The sequence below is a fragment of the Canis lupus genome, chromosome 29, assembly GCF_003254725.2.
Source record: "Canis lupus dingo isolate Sandy chromosome 29, ASM325472v2, whole genome shotgun sequence".
Classification (NCBI taxonomy): Eukaryota; Metazoa; Chordata; class Mammalia; order Carnivora; family Canidae; genus Canis; species Canis lupus.
This window is the reverse complement of record NC_064271.1, coordinates 16042481-16064020: the sequence shown is the minus strand read 5'-3', so window position 1 is coordinate 16064020 and position 21540 is coordinate 16042481. Positions and strand designations below refer to the sequence as shown.

General features: G+C 41.0%; 1 protein-coding gene across 11 annotated transcripts in view; it reads left to right on the top strand.

Moving 5' to 3' along the window:
• The window catches only part of LOC112678549 (LINE-1 retrotransposable element ORF2 protein), a 156662-nt gene that overhangs the window by 130963 nt on the left and 4159 nt on the right, over positions 1–21540 (top strand). The window lies entirely within an intron of this gene.

The window sequence follows — 21540 nt, the reverse complement described above, 5'->3', positions numbered from 1 at the left end:
TACAGTTTTAAGCCACTTTTCACATTGTTACTTCATTTAATCCTCTTAAAATTGTGAGATGAGCATTTTGAGGTTTAAGGGATATGAGGATTTTACCTAAAGTGACAGCACATGTCAATTATGGACTCCATGCTGAAGAGACAACATCTGTGTTAAGAGCTTTTATACAATGAACCTCACTAAGGCACAGTAGCAATACTTAGAAGATCATTTTGTGACTAATAAAAGTGAATATCTTTTTTAAAAAAAATCCTTTCTTTTTGTCAACCCATTATAATTGGGTCAACTTCTTTTCCTTAGTTTTGTGAGTTTCCTTGACAGTTCATTTCTCTATCTAGATTTTAAAGTGCTTAATATAGTCCTCAGAGGACAACAAACCCCAGTTCTCTCAGAATGACTGTTTTTGGGCACAGAAGAGCACTCAGGAGCTGATCTGACCTCTTGCAGGTGCCATTAAGTGACCACTCCAGGATAAGGAGGTACCTTTGCAGCGGACCATTAGCACATCTATGTTTTAATGCAGTAACTTTCTCTTGATGGATGTACCATAACTAACTAGTGAAGGAAAGTCAGTTTGAAAGGAGAAAGATATATTATTAGAACTAATCACCATGTATAGGGGATGGTGAATATCTGTTCTCTCTCTGTCACCTAAAATGGCATTAAATACTCATGCAATGAAGAGTGAGAGGGAAGAAAAGGATAGAAAAGTTAGTGGAGCCATTTTTCCCAGCTTTAAAAAACTTTTAACCTCTTTTTAAATTTAATCACAATGCTAAGATGTCTTTGCCATCAGCAGTGTGATAGCAGAATAAGCTGTAAGACAGAACTTCATTAAAATTAAAATTCTGATTCTCTTGCGACTTACTATATGATACTGGGGAGGTATTACAACTGTTAGATGCCTTAGTGTTCTCATTAGTAGAAGAGAGATCATTGTAAGCTTGCAGGACTGGTGGGTGTTATCATGTTATCATGGTGAATGTGTACAAAATGCCTAGTATACTATCTGGTATATTGCACTCATGTAACAATATTCACTATGTTCACTATGTTATTATTAACACTAAGTTGGAGGGCTTTTCCTTTTTTTTTTTAAAAAGTAAATGAATGAAAGAGATCTATCAGGTTTTTTTTAATTGAAGTTTGATTTGCCAACATATAGTGTAGCACCCAGTGCTCATCCCATCAAGTGCCCTCCTCAGGGCCTATCACCCAGTTACCCCATGCCCCCTCCTGCCACCCCTTCCACTACTCTTTGTTCGTTTCCCAGAGCTAGGAGTCTCTCATGGTTTGTCTCCCTCTCTAACTTTTCCCACTCATTTTCCCTCCTTTCCCTTATAATCCCTTTCACTATTTCAGTGAAACCATATGATGATTGTCCTTCTCTGACTTATTTCACTCAGCATAATACCCTCCAGTTCCATCCATGTCGAAGCAAATGGTGGGTATTCGTCCTTTCTAATACCTGAGTAATATTCCATTGTGTATATATGTATATACATATATACCACATCTTCTTTATCCATTCATCTGTTGAAGGACATCGTGGCTCCTTCCACAGTTTGGCTATTGTGGACATTGCTGCTATGAACATTGGAGTGCAGGTGTCCCTGTCCCGGTGTTTCACTATATCAGTATCTTTGGGGTAAACACCCAGTAGTGCAATTGCTGGGTCGTAGGGTAGCTCTATTTTTAACTTCTTGAGGAACCTCCACACAGTTTTCCAGAGTGGCTGTACCAGTTTGCATTCCCACCAACAGTGCAAGAGGGTTCCCCTTTCTCCATATCCTCTCCAACATTTGTTGTTTCCTGTCTTGTTAACTTTCACCATTCTCACTGGCGTGAGGTGGTATCCCATTATGGTTTTGATTTGTATTTCCCTGATGACAAGTGATGTAGAGCATCTTCTCATGTGCTTGTTGGCCATGTGTATGTCTTCTTTGGAGAAATTTCTGTTCATGTCTTCTGCCCATTTCATGATTGGATTGTTTATTTCTAGGGTGTTGAGTTTGATAAGTTCTTTATAGATCTTGTATACTAGCCCTCTATCTGATATGTCATCTGTAAATATCTTCTCCCATTCTGTAGGTTGTCTTTTAGTTTTGTTGACTGTTTCCTTTGCTGTACAGAAGCTTCTTATCTTGATGAAACCCCAATAGTTCATTTTTGCTTTTGTTTCCTTTGTCTTCATAGGTGTATCTTGCAAGAAGTTACTGTGGCCAAGTTCAAAAAGGTTGTTCCCTGTGTTCTCCTCTAGGATTTTGATGGATTCTTGTCTCACATTTAGATCTTTCATCCATTTTGAGTTTATCTTTGTGTATGGTGTAAGAGAATGGTCCAGTTTCATTCTTCTGCATGTGGCTGTCCAATTTTCCCAGCACCATTTATTGAATAGACTGTCCTTTTTCCAGAGGATATTCTTTCCTACTTTGTCAAATATTAGTTGACAATAGAGTTGAGAGCCCATTTCTGGATTCTCTATTCTGTTCCATTGATTTATGTGTCTGTTTTTGTGCCAATACCACAGCGTCTTAATGATCACAGCTTTGGTAGTACAACTTGAAATCCGGCATTGTAATGCCCCCAGCTTTGGTTTTCTTTTTCAGTATTCCCTTGGCTATTCAGGGTCTTTTCTGATTCTACACATGAATGATAGAGGAGAGATCACAACTAATACCAAGGAAATACAAACGATTTTAAAAACATATTATGAGCAGCTATATGCCAACAAATTAGGCAATCTAGAAGAAATGGATGCATTTCTGGAAAACCACAAATTACCAAAACTGGAACAGGAAGAAATAGAAAACCTGAACAGGCCAATAACCAGCAAGGAAATTGAAGCAGTCATCAAAATCCTCCCAAAACACAAAAGTCCAGGGCCAGATGGCTTTGTTTAAAGAAGAAATAATACCTATTCTACTAAAGCTGTTCTGCAGGATACAAAGGGACAGAATACTTCCAATAATTATGAGGCCAGCATCACCTTGATTCCAAAACCAGACAAAGACCCCACCAAAAAGGAGAATTATAGACTAATATCCCTGATGACATGGACACAAAAATTCTCAACAAGTTAAGAGCCAGTAGGATCCAACAGTACATTAAGAAGATTATTCACCATGACCCAAGTGGGATTTATCCCTGGGATGCAAGGCTGGTTCAACACTTGTAAAAAAAAAATCAACGTGATAGATCACATCAACAAGAGAAAAAACAAGAACCATATGATCCTCTCATTAGATGCAGAGAAAGCATTTGACAAAATACAGCATCCATTCCTGATCAAAAGTCTTCAGAGTGTAGGGATAGAGAGAACATTCCTCAATATCTTAAAAGCCATCTACTATGAAAAGCCCACAGCAAATATTCTCAATGGGGAAAAACCGAGAGCCTTTCCCCTAAGATCAGGAACACAACAGGGATGTCCACTCTCACCACTGTTATTCAACATAGTACTAGAAGTCCTAGCCTCAGCAATCAAACAACAAAAAGAAATAAAAAGCAAATTGGCAGAGAAGTCAAACTCTCTCCCTCTTTGCAGATGACATGATACTGTATATAGAAAACCCAAAAGACTCCACCCCAAGATTGCTAGAACTCATACAGCAATTCAGCAATGTGACAGGATATAAAACCAATGCACAGAAACCAGTGGCATTTCTATATACTAACAATAAGACTGAAAACTAAGGAATCAGTCCCATTTACAGTTGTGCCCCAAACTGTAAGGTACCTAGGAATAAACCTAACCAAAGAGGTAAAGGATCTATACCCTAAAAACTACAGAACACTTCTGAAAGAAATTGAGGAGGACACAAATAGATGGAAAAATATTCCATGCTCATGGATTGGAAGATTTAATATTGTGAAAATGTCAGTGCTACCCAGGGCAATTTATACGTTTAGTGCAATCCCTATCAAATTACCATGAACTTTCTTCACAGAGTTGGAACAAATAAGATTTGTATGGAATCAGAGATCTATCAGTTTCTTATTGTGGTTGCAGTGGACAAGCAGAACAAAGCAACCGTTGTTTTTTTCTGATGGAATAAGTGGTATACAGGGCTGGAAGACAAGATATAATAAAAATTATATTAAGCTGGTATTTACCTGTAACATAGTGTGATATTTAATTTTATTTATCAACTTGGATCGGCTATAGTACCCAGATATTTGGTCAAATACCAGTTGGGCTATCTCTATGAAAGTATTTTTTAGATGTGATTAACATTCAAATTAGTAGATTTTGAGTAAAGCAGATTACCTCTATAAAGTGGGTAGGCCTCATCCAGTCAGTTTGAAAGCCTTAAGAGAAAAAGCCTGAGTTATTCCTAGAAGTAGAGGAATTTCTGCCTGCAGACGGTCTTTGGACTCAGGCTGCAATATCAGTTCTTCTCTGCCAGTTTTCCCTGCAGATTTTGGACTTGCCGGCCTCCACAATCCTATGAGCCGTTTCCTTAAAATAAATCTCAATCTCTCTCTCTCTCTCTCTCTCTCTCTCTCTCTCTCTCTCTCTCTCTCTCTCCCTTCCTCCCTCCCATTGGTTCTGTTTCTCTGTAGAGTGCTGATTTACACATATAGATTAATATTGATTTGTGGTGACACTGCAAGTTTGTGTATGGGCAACAGATTTGATTGGAGCCCTGATTTTCTGGCTTATTTTTCTTCTTTTTCATTTTGGCATGCCTTTATTCGGTATTTGTTCTTATGCATCTATGTTGCGGATGATAAATAAAAGTCAGAAAATAGCAAATGTTGGATAATTTGTAACCATTTACAAAGTATGTTCATACACATATTTAATACTTATACCAATGCTGTGGGGTAATTAAAACTATCCCTATTCTAGATATGAAAGGATAACAATAAAAACAATATTGAGTATTTATTGAACTCTTCCAGGCTCAGCATGCCACAGAAATAATCTCATGTAAGAATCATGGTGACCCACAGCATGGGTGTTCTTACCACTCGTAATTTACAGATGAGCACACTGGTTAGAATTTGAACTCTAATCTACTGATCCCAAAGGAGCCTGTGCTTTTTTCTCATATGGAGAGATGCCTGATTAAAACCCCTTCCACCAGGTAGACGGGACACATCTCAGAGCCCTTTCATGCCATGGGTCTCTGAGCTAGTGTCATTTCTGGAACTCAGCTAAGAATCTGGTATTCAATTAGGACAGAGATCAAATGACTCTAGACTGCAAATGCAGAGCCTTGCCACTCCTGAGTTAAAGATTCTCATTTATGGCTATTAATATTGAAAGGGATGAGGTATATCTTTGTATCTGTCATCAATTTTCCCCTGCCTTTATGGTGGAAGTGCAGGACAATTCTGGGACAATTCAAGGCAACTGGAGAAGTAAGAAGAAGCAGAGAATTAGAGGACTTAGGGGCTGTAGGGCTTTTCGCTTTTCATCCTTCTCCCTCTGATAGGTGAGGACACTGAGGCAGAGGGGCTGAATTACCTGCTCAGGGTACATAGACTGGAGCAGCTAAAATTCAACATGCACATGGAATCACTTGCAGTCTTGTTAAAGTGAAGATTCTATTCTGTAAGAGAGATGAGGCCTGGGAGTCTGCATTTTCTAACAAGTTCCCAGGTGAAGCTGACACTTCTATCAAGGGGTTCTGCTGTGAATAGGAGGGGAGACTGGAGCACTTAAGGTAGAGAGGATACTAGAATTGGAAGGAGGAAATGAGCTTAGTAGGTTCTATAGTAGGTGATAACAGGATAGGCTGGTTTCTACAGTATTTATTAATACTCGGATGCTCTTTCAGAAACACCATAGGTGGCCACAGGATTTCAAATGCTACCACAAGAGTTAAGAATTTTAACAGACTGGAGCAATAGACTAAATTTTAATATGCTTAAAGTTAAACACAATGAATATGATAAAAAAGAAACCCAAACTTTTACCAATACAGAATATGTGAAATACAATTTAATAACAGACTTAGAAGCTTAAGTTGTCCATAAGTTATTGAGTCAGTATCATGATGTTGTATTAACAGAAGTATGGTGTGTGGGGAATGGGAGGTGATGGTTTTCTTCCACATTGCACAAGTCATTGTGGAAGATGTGCTCAGTGTAGGGTGTGCCGCATTAAGAAGAGACCTGAAATGTGTCTGGGGGAGCATATATAGGGATATCTGAGGCTGATGCCTTTGAAGAATAGTTGAAGAAATTGGCGTTTAACCTGGATATTAAAATGTCATAGAATAATGTAAGCTCTCATCTAAATATCTGAAGGGACATTGTGTGTTAAATGATATTAAGTTTGTTCTGTGTGAACTCTAATCAGTAAAAGTGGAAACTAGAGACTGATTCCAACATAATCTAAGGCCTTTGTGGGGAGACAGAGGAATAGAACTGGGTTTAGAGTTGAATTCCAGCTGTGTTACATTGGGTACATCACTTGACCACTGTATCTCAGGCTCCCCGTTAAAAATGGGGAAAAAATGGGATCCCTGGGTGGCGCAGCGGTTTAGTGCCTGCCTTTGGCCCAGGGCGCGATCCTGGAGACCCCGGGATCGAATCCCATGTCGGGCTCCCGGTGCATGGAGCCTGCTTCTCCCTCTGCCTATGTCTCTGCCTCTCTCTCTCTCTATCATAAATAAATAAAAATTTTTAAAAAATGGGGAAAAAATAATCCTTCCTCGTCATATGGAGTCAGTGAGATAATTTGTGAAAAACATGGCCATGTTTGGCAAAGAGTGCTGACTCAATCACTTTTTAAAACATCGTAGAACTAAACCAGTCTAGCCACAAAATGACCACCTCAGAAAGCAGAATTCCCTGTCACTGGAGGTACGCAGACCAACGATGATTAACCTTGTGGGAGTTTGGGATGAGAACCTGGCATACAGATTTGCTGCCAGGCAGCAGATTGATGTACAATGGAGATAATTTATGGGATCCTTTCCAGTTTTAAGAGTCTGCATAGACTGACATCACCACTCTTTCCCTGGCTATTAAACATGCAGGTAGAAAAATTGCTTCATTCATTTGTAATGCTACTCACCTCTCAGCCTAAGATAGGGAGGCAGAAATGGACTTTATTTTGAACATTTCTTTCCCTACTCCCAAACTTAATCTCTTGAGTTCTAAAGTTATACTATTTCCATTTTATGAGACTATCAAGAGCATTTGTACCATATAGAATAGCTTCTTATATGGTATCATTTGAGGAGAATAAAGACTCAACTCCACCAAATTATTTTTTCTATTGGTCCTGTTATATATCTTAAAATTACTCTATTATTGTCGTTTCTTTGTATAGAGCTATCAAAATGTGAACGTTATTTAGAGTGACTAATGCCTCAAGCCAATATCAGTCATTAACATCTTGGCCAGACTTAGTTTGGTCATTAGTGTGGTTATTTGGTGCTCATGAAAATGCACTGCTCAGATCTCTTGCTGTAGGGAGCATTGTTAACTGGCAGCCCTAGCTGCCAGCTTGCTGGAGCCTCTACATGTTTGTACCAGGTCATGTTTCCTATGAGCCACTTGCAACAAATGACTGACCACAGCAAGGGGGGTAATGCAGGTCTGTTCCTGAGAGATGTGGGCCTCTGGTAACTTTGACTCAAGGACTCTCCGTCAGCCCAACTGAACCCTTCTAAGAACTGTGCTATAGTCCCAGATTCTTCCTACCCTGTCCGCTCCAATTCATTTTCCTTCATGGGTGTCAGACCTGCACTGGGGTCTGAAGGCCTTCCCTGCCTTCTCCTGCTTCCTCCCCTTTACCCTTCATAGGCATTTCCCTCAACAAATCTAACTCTTATGATCCCTGAGTGGCTCAGCAGTTTAGAGCCTGCCTTTGGGCCAAGGCACGATCCTGGAGTCCTGGGATCGAGTCCCACATCGGGCTTCCTGTATGGAGCCCGCTTCTCCCTCTGCCTTTGTCTCTGCCTCTTTCTCTCTCTCTCTGTCTCATGAATAAATGAATAAAATCTTAAAAAAAAAAAAACAAATCTAACTCTTGAAGGATTCAAACTAACATAAGTGGTGCCAGAAGTGGTCTGAGAAAGCAGATGGTAAGATGGGTTTGTGAAACAGGCTTCCTCACACCTCAGAAAGCAAAGAGTTTACCATCCTGAGTGATATGTAATGCAGGGTAATCCCCAGCACAGAGTGAAGGCTTAGATGCTCGACTTTTAACCGGTGGTGACCTGAGAGAATGCCCTAGTAAGGCAATCTGAAAATTATGGGTGAAGAGCCAGAGGTCTGCAAAAGCTGATTACTATTTAGTACTGATGCCTTGCAGAGAATGAGATGGGGGCCTCTCTATGAGATACTGAGGGCCTTTGACAAGCAGTTAAAGGCTAACTGTGAGAGCCAGAGGCTGTCTTTGATAGCTCACAAAGAGCCAGCTGAGCAATGTCTCTAGACAGAATTGCAGAACTCAGAGGCAGTCAGATGTTCAGCTGAGGCAGGTCTGTCATGCCAACATCAGGGCCCTGGTTGAGAAAACCTGGGACCCTGCAACATGGCAGGGATCTGGATGGCTGTTTTTGTAGCCTTTCCCAAATCCTCAGAGTTTCTCTTGTACATGGTAGCATTTTCCCTGCCCTGGGAGATGCTGTGGAGAACTCACCTCTACAAGACAGTAGGAACTATTCCACTTCCTCACCTGGCTGCCAGGTGGATAACAGGCTAAATCCCAGCATAACCTGACTGAGAACATCCTGAGCCTGATGAAGGAGGAAGGAAATTGGGCAGTAGTTTCAAGAATTAGCTAGAATGTATCTGCCATCAAGGAAGTACCCTTGAAACTAGATTTTGAGGATATTTGATTAAGTGGGCTGGAATGTCTGGCTAGATTTTAACAGGAATTCATTTTCTTGGAGACACTTTCTTAGAACATGGGATTTAACACCTGGCAAGGACCTAGTTACTATAGACTGAATGTTTGTGTCCCCCCAAATTCATATGTTGAAACTCTAATCCCCAAAGTGATGATATTTGGAGAAGAGGGTTTTAGGAGATGATTAAGGTTAGATGAGGTCACAAAGATGTGTGCTTTATGATGGAATTAATGCCCTCATAAGAGGAAGAGACATGCACATACTCAGGAATGCTGTGCACTGGAAGGCCTGGTGAGGACATAACCTGGATGGCCTTCACCAAGAACTCAACCATGCTGGCATCCTGATCTTGGAGTTCCAGCCTCCAGAACTTTGAAAAACAAATGTTTATGTTTTAGCCACTTAGTCTATGGTATTCTGTTATAGCATCCCAGGCTGACTGAGACATTGGTGAGTGAGGCAAACTCATTGCTAAGATGGCTCATAGAGATGTGGAAAAAGCTATGGCAAGTGAAAATGCATGCATTTCCTTGGCAGACAATAGAGGAAGGAATAAAAAAGCATAGGCAGTGGGGCATGTTGGAGTGGATATGTTCTGTGAGGCCAAAAAACCAACCAGAGGATTATATTCCATGGTAGGCCCCAAGGACATAGCATTCATCAAGGGCATCAGGAAAGAGAGAGAGGCAGCAGCATCACTAAGATGTTCACTGGTGACCCTACTCTGCAGGGCAAGCTCATGGTACAAGAGATAATCACTGAACTAGCTTTGGTAACATCATGAAGATGTGACACCAGAGTAATAGAGTACAGGTGGCAGTGCTTACTGTAATGACTCCCAAGTCAGAGGGAGGGGCAGGCAAGGGGTGGTGGCCCCCAGGGAGTGTGTGATGGTTAATAGAAAATGGCCATTCTCAGGGTGAAGCATCTGGGCAGCCTACAAGAGTGCTAATTAATCTACAAACAGGATAAGGCAATAATTGGGGAACAGGAGGCTGAAGGCAGCATCAGTTTTCAGTTTTCAGACCTAAGCTCATTACAGATCTAGAAGCCTATTGACTGAAGTTTGAAATTGTCAGTGGTGGCAAAAGATCCAGTATGGAGCTTATGGCAAGCCCCAGTGGAAGAATCACAGTGCAGGTTCCTAAGATTCTAGGATTTTGCTGTAAAGAATTGAAATACCTTTTTTGAAAGGCTATATTGAGGCATAAGTGATACTAAAAAAATATTCTAATGTATATAGTTGGATGACTTTGGACATAGGCATACACCAATAAAACTATCACTACAGTGTAATCTGTCACTTCTGAAAGTTTCCTCTTGCTTCATCTCCCCTTTTTTTAATGGTGGTAAGAACAGTTGCCATGAGATCTATCCCTTTTAATTTTTTGTGCTATATAGTATTTTTAACTTAATATCTTTTGTGAAGCAGTTCCTGGTTTGTTTTTGGGCCCTAGTAAAGATGGAGTGCTTGACCCTGTGGCACCAAGTGCCTGGGAACAAGCATCTGGAGCTGCTTGTTAGGACCTGGGGCCTGTGCACTCCCAAATCATAAAGTCAATTGGGCCCACTGGCATTTCTTTGAGAGATGGAAATCGTGCATCTAGAATCAAAGCAAATGGCACTGAGAGGCACAAGTGATCTCCATGAGCAGGTAGCCCAGACTTCTGTATAACCCAGCATGATTGCTCTGGCACACCTTTTCCCTACCTGAATCAGTGACCCTGTAGGGTGTCCTGTATTATCAGCTGAAGGAGGAAGAAGAGGCCCCATCTTGGTTTAGGAATGGGTCAACTTGGTGTGTCGGTATAGCTGAAATTGACAGTGGCTGCATTATAGCAATATTCAGAGATGGCCCTAAAAGATATGAAAAGAAAAAGTCTTCCCAGTGGTGAAGTTACAGGCAGTGTCTCTGGTCATTTATTTTGTGAGGAAGAAATGGCTCAAGTTGAGAATATATATGGATTCCTGAGTAATGGCCAATGGCCTGGACATTTGGTAGGGCTTTGAAGAAAAAGGATGAGATCACTAGAGACAGGGAGATCTGGGCTAGAGGCTTATGAATGGATGTACAGATTATGCTGAAATGAGAAGCGTTTTGTATCACCCATTAACACCCACCAGAAAGCATCCACTATGGCAGAGGCCCTGAATAACCAAGTAGACAAAATGGTTTGGCCAGTTAAGATTAGCAGCCTTTATCCTTAGCCACCAGAATTGGCACAATGGTCATATGAATAGAAGGGCCATGTGGCAGAGATAGAAACTTAGTCTGGGCCCAATAGCATGTATTCCCATTTACTAAGGGAGTTATTGCTGCCTCTCAGCAATAGAGATCAGCACTGAGCCCTCATATGTGGGTAGAAACCAAGAGGTGGAAGCAGGAATGGTCCCACTTTCCATCACTCCCAATGATCCACTAGGGGATGTGTGCTTCCTGTTCTTGAGATTGAACATGTTGGTCTCCAGTGGGTATATACTGTTGCCAGAGGGCACAAGGGTCACATTGAGTATAAGCTGAGACTACCTCCAAAGCCCTTGGGACTCATCTGCCAGCAATCAGGGGTCACAGTTCTGGTAGGGGTAATTGCCACTGATCAGCAGGAGGAGGTAAGGCTGCTGTTACACTCAGAGGCAGGTGGAACCATGGGCAGAGCCCAGGCAATCCACTTGGATATCTCTTGATACATTTCTCTCCCATTTTGACTGTGAGTGATTACATGTCACCATCCCATCCTAAAAAGAATGTGTTGCCAAGGCCTCAGACCCCTTGGAATGAAGGTTTGCATGAATGTTTCAGGTAAGCCACCAAGCCCTGCTGAGGTTATGCCTGAGGATGAGGGGACCTTTGAATGCGTAGTGAAGGATGGAGTGGAGGAGACCTAGACATGAGCCCAAGACCAACTGTAGCAATGGTACTGTTGTTCATGTACCTAACTTCTTTTGTCCTAATTTCTCCTAAGGAAGAGAGAGGCCTCTGGGATGCATGGAGAAGCTGCTTCTACTTCCTGTGTAGAAAAGTAGATCAGGCCATGCTGTGGGGTGACTATGGTAGTCATGAAAATACATAATGATCTGACAGCACCAGCTGCTTCCTCTCCAGATTCCCCCTCACGTTCACACTGAGGCTAACTTCCCCATGCTGCTCCTAGCCAATGGCTGAGCATGATGCAGCACTAGCACAGGTCATTTCCTGAGAGATGTAGGCCTCCCCACTGGAGTTGCAGTCCAGGGCTCTTCCTACCCAATTCCCTTCTTTCCCCCTCTCCATCCCAGGAGTCAGATCTGCCTCTCCATCTGGAGGTCCTTCCAGCCTGCTCCTGCTGCCTCCTCTCTCCTTAAGAAGGATTCCCCCAGGGCACCTGGGTGGCTCAGTCTGGCAAGTGTCTCCCTTGCTCATGATCTAGGGGTCCTGGGATCAAGCCCCAAGTTGGGCTCCCCACTCAGTGGGAAGTTAGTTTGTCCATCTCACTCTCCCCCAACTCATACTCTCTCTCTCTCTGTCTCCTCTCAGATAAATAAAATCTTAAGAAGAAATAAAAAAGGACTCTCTCTATAAACTCTTACATGTTTAATCTTGTCACCATGTCTGCTTCTCAGAGGACCCAAACTAGCATATATACATTGAAAAATGGGTGGATTTTGACACAGATCTGGATTAGAATCTTATTCTGCGCCCTATTAACAATCTGACTGTCATTCAACCTTTTCTTACTTTCCTCATCAATAAAAATACTTCTTATTTTATAACTAAAGCTGTAGTGAGGATTAAGTGAGTTAACATTTGAGGAGTACCTACCATGTGCCTTCTATGTCTAGTACATAATTGGTTCCTTTCTCACATTGTGATTCTCAGGGCAATGAGAGAATGGAGTACTACCCTGTTAAGTTTTGATAAGAGATTGCAAAGAAATGAGAGAGGAAGAAGTTCCAGCAGTTCCATGCAATGAGCCTAATCCAGCCTCCATAGAAAGCTTTAAGTGCTTGAGAGCATGAAGATGCTGGGTACCTAAGGTTGACCATTTTATTTTAAAGCCAATCCTCAATTCTAGGTAAACTCTAGGGTAAAGTTTTTCAGAAGAACGTTAAAGACAGCCATGAAAAAACGAAGCAGTTCTGCCTGTCTACACAGTGCTGTCTATGCCTGACCCCCACGAGGAGCATATACTTTTCTCTTAGGATCCTCTAGGGCCTCACACAATGGGCCTCACATAGGATCCATGCCCTGATGAGAGTAAGTTCATGGTGCAGAACCATGTAACTGAGGGCGGTGGACCTTTCTGAAGAGCCCTGAACATTTAATTATCATCAACAATTTAGCCCATTTCATGTTTTTAAGATTTTTATTTATATATTTAACATTTTTAAATTTAAATTCAAGTTGCCAATGTATAGTATAATAACACCCAGTGCTCATCCCATCAAGTGCCCTCCTCAGGGCCCATCACCCAGTTACCCCATGTCCCCACCCGCCTCCCCTTCCACTACTCTTTGTTCGTTTCCCAGAGCTAGGAGTCTCTCATGGTTTGTCTCCCTCTCTAACTTTTCCCACTCATTTTCCCTCCTTTCCCTTATAATCCCTTTCACTATTTCAGTGAAACCATATGATGATTGTCCTTCTCTGACTTATTTCACTCAGCATAATACCCTCCAGTTCCATCCATGTCGAAGCAAATGGTGGGTATTCGTCCTTTCTAATACCTGAGTAATATTCCATTGTGTATATATGTATATACATATATACCACATCTTCTTTATCCATTCATCTGTTGAAGGACATCACGGCTCCTTCCACAGTTTGGCTATTGTGGACATTGCTGCTATGAACATTGGAGTGCAGGTGTCCCTGTCCCGGTGTTTCACTATATCAGTATCTTTGGGGTAAACACCCAGTAGTGCAATTGCTGGGTCGTAGGGTAGCTCTATTTTTAACTTCTTGAGGAACCTCCACACAGTTTTCCAGAGAGGCTGTACCAGTTTGCATTCCCACCAACAGTTCAAGAGGGTTCCCCTTTCTCCACATCCTCTCCAACATTTGTTGTTTCCTGTCTTGTTAACTTTCGCCATTCTCACTGGCGTGAGGTGGTATCCCATTATGGTTTTGATTTGTATTTCCCTGATGGCAAGTGATGCAGAGCATCTTCTCATGTGCTTGTTGGCCATGTGTATGTCTTCTTTGGAGAAATTTCTGTTCATGTCTTCTGCCCATTTCATAATTGGATTGTTTATTTCTAGGGTGTTGAGTTTGATAAGTTCTTTATAGATCTTGTATACTAGCCCTCTATCTGATATGTCATCTGTAAATATCTTCTCCCATTCTGTAGGTTGTCTTTTAGTTTTGTTGACTATTTCCTTTGCTGTACAGAAGCTTCTTATCTTGATGAAACCCCAATAGTTCATTTTTGCTTTTGTTTCCTTTGCCTTCATAGGTGTATCTTGCAAGAAGTTACTGTGGCCAAGTTCAAAAAGGTTGTTCCCTGTGTTCTCCTCTAGGATTTTGATGGATTCTTGTCTCACATTTAGATCTTTCATCCATTTTGAGTTTATCCTTGGGTATGGTGTAAAAGAATGGTCCAGTTTCATTCTTCTGCATGTGGCTGTCCAATTTTCCCAGCACCATTTATTGAATAGACTGTCCTTTTTCCAGTGGATATTCTTTCCTACTTTGTAGCCTATTTAAAACAAGCTACCCCAAGCCCACATACCTCAGAACTTGTTTGAGAACATGAAATAAAGTTTTCTGTGGTATTTGTAATGTGGTTGGGCCCCCACTTAAGCTGAGCATCATTATGAGCACTACCTGGGTTTGCCTATAGACAATGAACTCTGAATTTTGTCTCTGAGGTACGGTTGGGAACGAGGGGAGGGAAGGAATTGAAATTGGGAGATGTCAGGACTTTACTTACTCTCTATGGCCTTTAAAGTTAAGTCAAAGTGGCATTTTGAGCCTCTTCTGTCCCTGGGCTGATGTGAGGCTTAGACTGATGTGAGAACACAATGAGAGCACAAAGAAAGTGTCTGACATGTAAGGGTTCAGTAAATACTTACTGATAATAACAGCACCATCATCTTTTTCATGTTACCCTTCCTTCTTCCTCTAATATAGTCCCTTTTTCTTCTCACTGACCTAATCTCACCTGTCCTCCTGCTTCTTTCTTGATGTCTTCCTGACTTGGTCCAGATCACACTAAAAAGTTCTTTGCTTAATACCGTCTCTACCTTCATTGGGCACAGATGACATTTTGCTGGAATTATGTTCCAGGCATGTATCTTCTCTCTCTTGAGGAGAAAAGTAAGACAGTGGAGGTAGTGTTTAGAGCATGGGATGAGGGGCTAGAATTACTGGGACTCCCATTATTTATTAGCTATGTGAGCAAGTGACCCAGCCTTTCTGAGTCCTGGCTTCCTTATCTGTCAAATGGAATCTACAACTTATATTTGTCATGAGGATTTAGAGATGAATATGCAAAACTCATGATACAGAGAAAGGAAAATTTTTAATTATTTATTTATTATTTTATTTCTCTTTGTATCTGCCAGAGAATTTGGCAGGAAGGACTCAGTATTCACTTTATAAATATTAGAAATAAAATTGAATTGTTTTTGGAATCAGTTTTTAGATAAAGATTTTTATGAAACTGGTATTTCCCATACCTCCCTGAGCATATGAATCCCTTGGAAAATCTAATTTGATAGATCTAGAAGAGAGTATTTTCACATTGCTTCTCACGGCATTCTCATGTTCACACCACTTGGGAAAACTGCTGTAAACTCAAAGCATGCTTCAAATCCTCAACTATTATGTAATATTATCTGTTTCATAAAGAGAGTGGACTTATACCAGACTCTTAATAATTGACTCACATTGCTGCCCAACTGATTTGGGCAAAGTGACCACCATGAAGATATGGGTATGTGTGGTAAGTTGCATTGCTGTCTAGCTACCATTGGGCCAGAGCCATTAGCTGCTTTAGTGAGTACTGTGTCTCCAAGTGGGATCTAGATATATTTTCTCAATTGAATGAAATCCAAAATTCATTTCATTTCAAAGCTGCATAATGTGTGATTAGAAACCTAGTTACTAGGTTACTAATGCCCTGCATGGAGATCCTGGGGTTGTCTCCCAACAGTGAAGAGGCTTGAGCAGATAATTACAAGCACTTCACTTGATAACTGCCAACCTCCGAGAACTCTAAGGAGAGAATGCCCATGGAACCAATGGCTTTGAAAAGGTGAAGCACTATTCCAGTATAGATATTGTTATCAATAAAGAGATTTTATCCTTTATGAAGCTGGGGTTGTTAGGAAAGAGGTTCTTTTACATGTCATTGGTTTCCTTTTCATTCAGCAATCCACAATGAAATGCTTTTAATGAGACATAGGCTGGGCTGAAACCAAGATGAAAGTAGAGCAAGAGCCAACAGAGAAGAAAAAAAAACATTCAGCCCAGGAGCATCTTCCTTTGTGCAAGGACAGTCTTGGAGGAGATTTCCTAGTGGAAGCATTTTTGGTTAAATAGCCGACTTGAAATTTAAGTTCATTCTATTTCCAAGCAGCAAAAGAAGTATCTTTAGAGATACTCAGCATATCTTAAGATTCAGATAGGTTTAAAATGAATAGACAACAACTCCTGTAATATTTCATAGGGTATAACCCAAGCAAAATAATTCCAGACAAGTAAGCAGTACTCTATCTGCTCGAGCCTCAAAGCGCTTGAATTCTTGGACTAGAAACTGAAAGACCAGCCCACAAAGCAAGGAAGTACTACTCATAGCATACACTACTTGGCATCCCTCTTACCAACATATTTCTTCATTTCTAAGTCTTAGATGAATGGTGTTATCTCCAATAGGAACTATATTAATGGAAAAATATGAAGGGCTCCTCCAACTCATTGAACAAATGCTAAAGAGCAAAACCCCCCAAATTTGCTCACTGTCTTATTTTATAGAAAGTATTTTGAAATATTGGTGATACTGATGTCACATTTTTCAGCTGGTTTGTACATAGATTTGGTTGTTACTGATGGGGCTTTTTTTTTTTTAATGAGGGAAATCATATAGTGTGAGTGGAGGTGGCCTGAAAGCTGAGATATTACATCATAGGAATTTAAGTTGGGAGCAAATTCTGTGTGTCATATTTTTAGACTAGTATATGAGATCAATACCCATAGGTAGTGAGTTCACCTAGCTGACCATCCAGACCTCTGCATCTTTTGTGGTGGTCATAAAATAAAAGAATTAGGATTCTCTGTGTTTTTTTAGAAAAAAGTTTGAAAGAAAGAGAAGCCAGTGTTGCTGATGGAAGTAAAGAGAAAGTTGAGGTCGAAAACAGTTATAGTTTTAGAAAACTGAAGTTTTGGGTAAATCAAGCAGTGGAATGTGAAATTCAACAGTGACCCTGTTCTATGAATATAAACAATTCACTATATATTCTCCACAGAAAGAAGAAAAAAGTACTTTGTGAAACTATTTCAGCTGGTGTCTCAGCTAGTACAAAAATTGCTCATCAAGTGAGAGATAAAATTTTAGTGGAGATTGAAAAGACAATTTGTGGTATAATGATATGCACAGAAAGCCTATGTCTGTACAGAAAACTGATTTGGGTGAAATCCAGAAATTTCCATAATTAAGATCTTGGGGATTTGTGAAAAAGCTAGATACTTGTCTTTCAAATGGATTAGGTATCTGAAGAAATTTACATCCATCCATCCATCCATCCATCCATCCATCCATCCATCCAGTCATTCTGTTTTGAAAATCCAAGAATGCTGTGTACGAGGCATTGCACTAGGATGAGGGATACTGAGCTTAAGGCACAGTGACTCCTAAAGGAGAAGTCCTAAGTCATATTGTCAGAGAAGACCACTTACGGAACAAGGACCAATCTAGGTATAGGACTGGAAAGAAGGTAATCCTTATGGTTTACCTCTTATTATCCATTGTCTACTCACTCTACTTGTGGGCATTAAGCAATTTGACACTCTACTTGTGTGCATTAGGCAAATCCACTCAGCCTTAACCACTCTTGATTTTTTTCCTGAATGTTTTTCAAATAATCCTTATTTGTCCCTACAAATTATATATCACAGGGAAGCTTGTCAGCAAGATATAATAGAACTTATACAGTAATAAAAGCAGGAGATCTCACTCTGGTTATACGTGACTTCCTATGGGTTTCTGGTAACTTGAAAATAATTAAGGACTTTTTTTTCTTCTTGCTGAATGTGCTTTCCACATCGATGGGGAGAACCATCGTGGATGTTGATGGCTAAAGTGGTTTCAGAAAGAGGACACAGAATCTGGGACTGGCTTTCTATCTTTCAGGGTCTCAATCATCTCATTTTAGTCCACTCTTTTGCTCCCTTTTACTACACTAATAACAAATAATAGAAAACACATCATGGCATAGTTATTAATATAACTAGTTTATATTAACCTCCCAACTAACTAGGGCCTTTTTAATATCAACTCATTTGTTGGTTACAACTATCCTAAAAGGTAGATGCTGTTATTGTCTCCATTTTACAGATGAGGGAAAGGGGCCCAGAGAGATTGTTTGAAATTGCACAATGAGTAAACTATAGAGCTTTGATTCAAACTCATAAGGTTCGGCCCAGAAGACTCTTAAGTAAGTATACTGCCTCTCATACTAAAGTTAACCTGATGGCAGAAATGTCCCTCATTCATCATATCTTCAGTCACTATTGCATGTTACAAGAGACTCCAAGAGGTCTTCCCAGTGGATCTTCTCTTGACTGTTCATCCACATCTCATTTGATTAACTCCTATGGAGAAAGGGCAAATATTAAGAGCTTTAAAGCATATCTCAATTGGAGAATTTTGAAACTATTTCCAACTATGCTCCAGTTGTGATCCTGGCTTCATGGCCTTTGGACCTAATAAAGATAATAAAGATATTGAGTTAATAAAAGGTTCTTGATAGCAGACACTATGTTCTATTACAAATATGTCTCCCTTGTTCTACAACTGGCAGGTAATGAGTTGCTGTCTGGTGAGCAGAAACAAAGAATACTGTTTGGCTTTTTAGGGGTTTCAGTCTTTCCCATTCCTCAAAGATGCCTAATGGGTGCCAGATAGGCTAGTGGGGCTGCGGAAGTCCTGGACTGAATTCTTTCCCTGACTGAACATTCCCAGATGCCTGTCACTCTCTCCTTTAAAGCAGTAATAAAATATATCAGAAATAAAAATCAAAGTACTCCTCTTAGCTCACAAAATGGGTGAGCCAGCTCCATGTAACCTTCGCTTTTTCTCTTTCCTGTGAGACATTTTTGGAAACTGTTTTAAGTTGTTGAGGGAACATCCCACTTGAAGTAAAGGTTAAAGCAGTCGTGACTGGGCTGAGGGGACAAAAAGCCAGGAGAGTGAGCTAAGGTTCCAGGAGCTTCACTGACCTATTTCTGCCAGTTTTGCAAAAACAGTACAACACTGTCACCCTTCAGGTGGTTGAACGGCAGTTGGGCCATCCATCACAGGCAGACTCCTTGGGTCTGGAAATGTTCCTCTGCCCTTCTGCCCAGGTGACCACTCTAAGGGACCACTGTGGCCAGCTGCCCTGAGCATTGGGAGATCAGGAAAATGCCTTCTTTCGCCAAACTATTCTCCCTGCCTTTTCCTCCTTTTCCCTTTCCTTTGGGACCTGAAAGAGGGTATATTTTGATTGAAGGGAAATGTGTAAAAGTGAACCCATCTAGATGTAGTCATGAGTATTTTTGTCCCAGCCATGCTAGATCTGATCTCATTGGATGCCTTGGGCCAATGAGAGAATGTGGGGCTTTGCTTGGATTCATAGGACTCAATCACAGCTGAATTTCACATTCCATTGCTTGATTTACCCCAAACTTGCTTTCTAGTTTGGAACTTTAGCTATCATTGACCTCACCTTTCTCTCTGCTTCTGCCAGCAAGGAAACCCCATTGTTTTCCTTTTCCTTGTTTTTTCTATTTTCTCTCATTTTCCTAATCAAGACAGTTTCTTTGGTATAATCCAACTTTGGACCAAACTAAAAAGATGTTTGTTTTACATGTCTGAATCTTTAAGGTGCTAAGATTGTGCCTTCCTAAAGTGACAGTTACACAGAATAGAACTCAAGAAATGTTCATTAAGTAAGCAAATAAACATTTCTAGAAACCAGCTACATCACACACATTTTTTTCAGTGACTGTAGTAAACTTCTTGGTTCTTGATGCCATTACCTTAACTTTGAAGCCTATGCTTTACCATTATGAACTGTGTGACTCAGGGCAGGTTTCTTAACATTGTAGTGCCTCAGTGTCCTCATTTATAAATGTGGCCCTAAAGTAGGACCTACTTCCTTGGGCTGTTGGAAGGATTAAATGAGATAATCCACGTGAAATCCTTTTGCATGGCCTAGCTTATAGTACCTGTTGTTCCAGATTCAAACTGTATTTCCTGCAGAATACCCAAGGATTGAGTTTCTTTTTTCTGTTGATGGACACTCTGATGCTGAGCACATTTTTAGAGCAGAGATGATTGGTCTGTCTTTTGTGTAGTGTAGACTGAGGTGTCTGGCCTCAGGCTGCCATGTCTGAAACTTATGGCTCTTGCCCCACTTACTAGTAGCATGCGACAAAATACTGCAAACTTAGAAGCAAAGACAACCCCACTTTAACGCATTTTGTGGGACAGGAATTCAGAAATGGTGCAGTGGGGATGGCTTGTTTTTTCTACAGTGCCTAGGCCCTCAGCTGAGAAGACTTGATTGGCTAAGGGCTGGCTTCACTGAGGGCTTTGTCACTTGCATGTTTTGGCACCTGGACTGGTGTGTTAATTTCCTAGGGCTGCTGCAAGAAAATACTACAAATTGTGTTGCTTAAAACAACAAAAATGTATTTTCTGACAGTTCTGGAGGTTAGCAGTCTAAGTCAAGGTGTTGGCAGGGCCATGTTCTCTCCAAAAGCTCTGAGAGTGGATCCTTCCTTGTATCTTCCAGCTCCTGGTAGCCCCAGGTATTCTTTGGCTTGTGACAGCATGATTTCACTCTCCACCTCCATCTGCACATGGCCAGCTTTCCTGTGTGTCTGTGTCTTCACATGGTGCTCTCCTCTCTCTGATAAGGACGTGTAAGGGCCCACACTACTCCAAATGGCCTAATCTTAACTAATTACATTTGTAACGACTCTGTTTCCAAATAAGGTCACATGCTGAGGTGCTGAAGGTTAGACTTTAGTATATCTTTTGGGGGGAACACAATTCAACCCCATAACAGCTGGGATGAACTCAAAGGCTGGGCTGAACTGTCATTATCGATCAAAGTACCTACCTATATGGCCACTCCAGGTGGCGTGGGTACCTTACAGAATGGTGGCTAGATTCTGAGAGGGAACACCCTGAAAATGAACATTCCAAGAGAACCAGGTAGGAGCTGCATGACCACTTATGCCCCAGCCATGAAATCATACAGCATCACTTTTGCTTTACTCAACTGGTCAAAACCAGTCACAGTCTCCCCAGATTCTTCCTTTTGAGTGGAGGGATGTCAGAGAATTTGGAGACCGCGTTTTAATCACTTACCTTCTGCCCCCACCACACCCACAGCCTGGGAATAGTTTTTCTGAATTTGCTCATTACGTTTCCATATTAAAATACAGAATACAGGATCCCCTCTGAGGAAATAGAAAGGTTATTCTCTCCCACATTCCCACAAAACATTTTTCAGTGTCATTTTGAAGATAGGATAC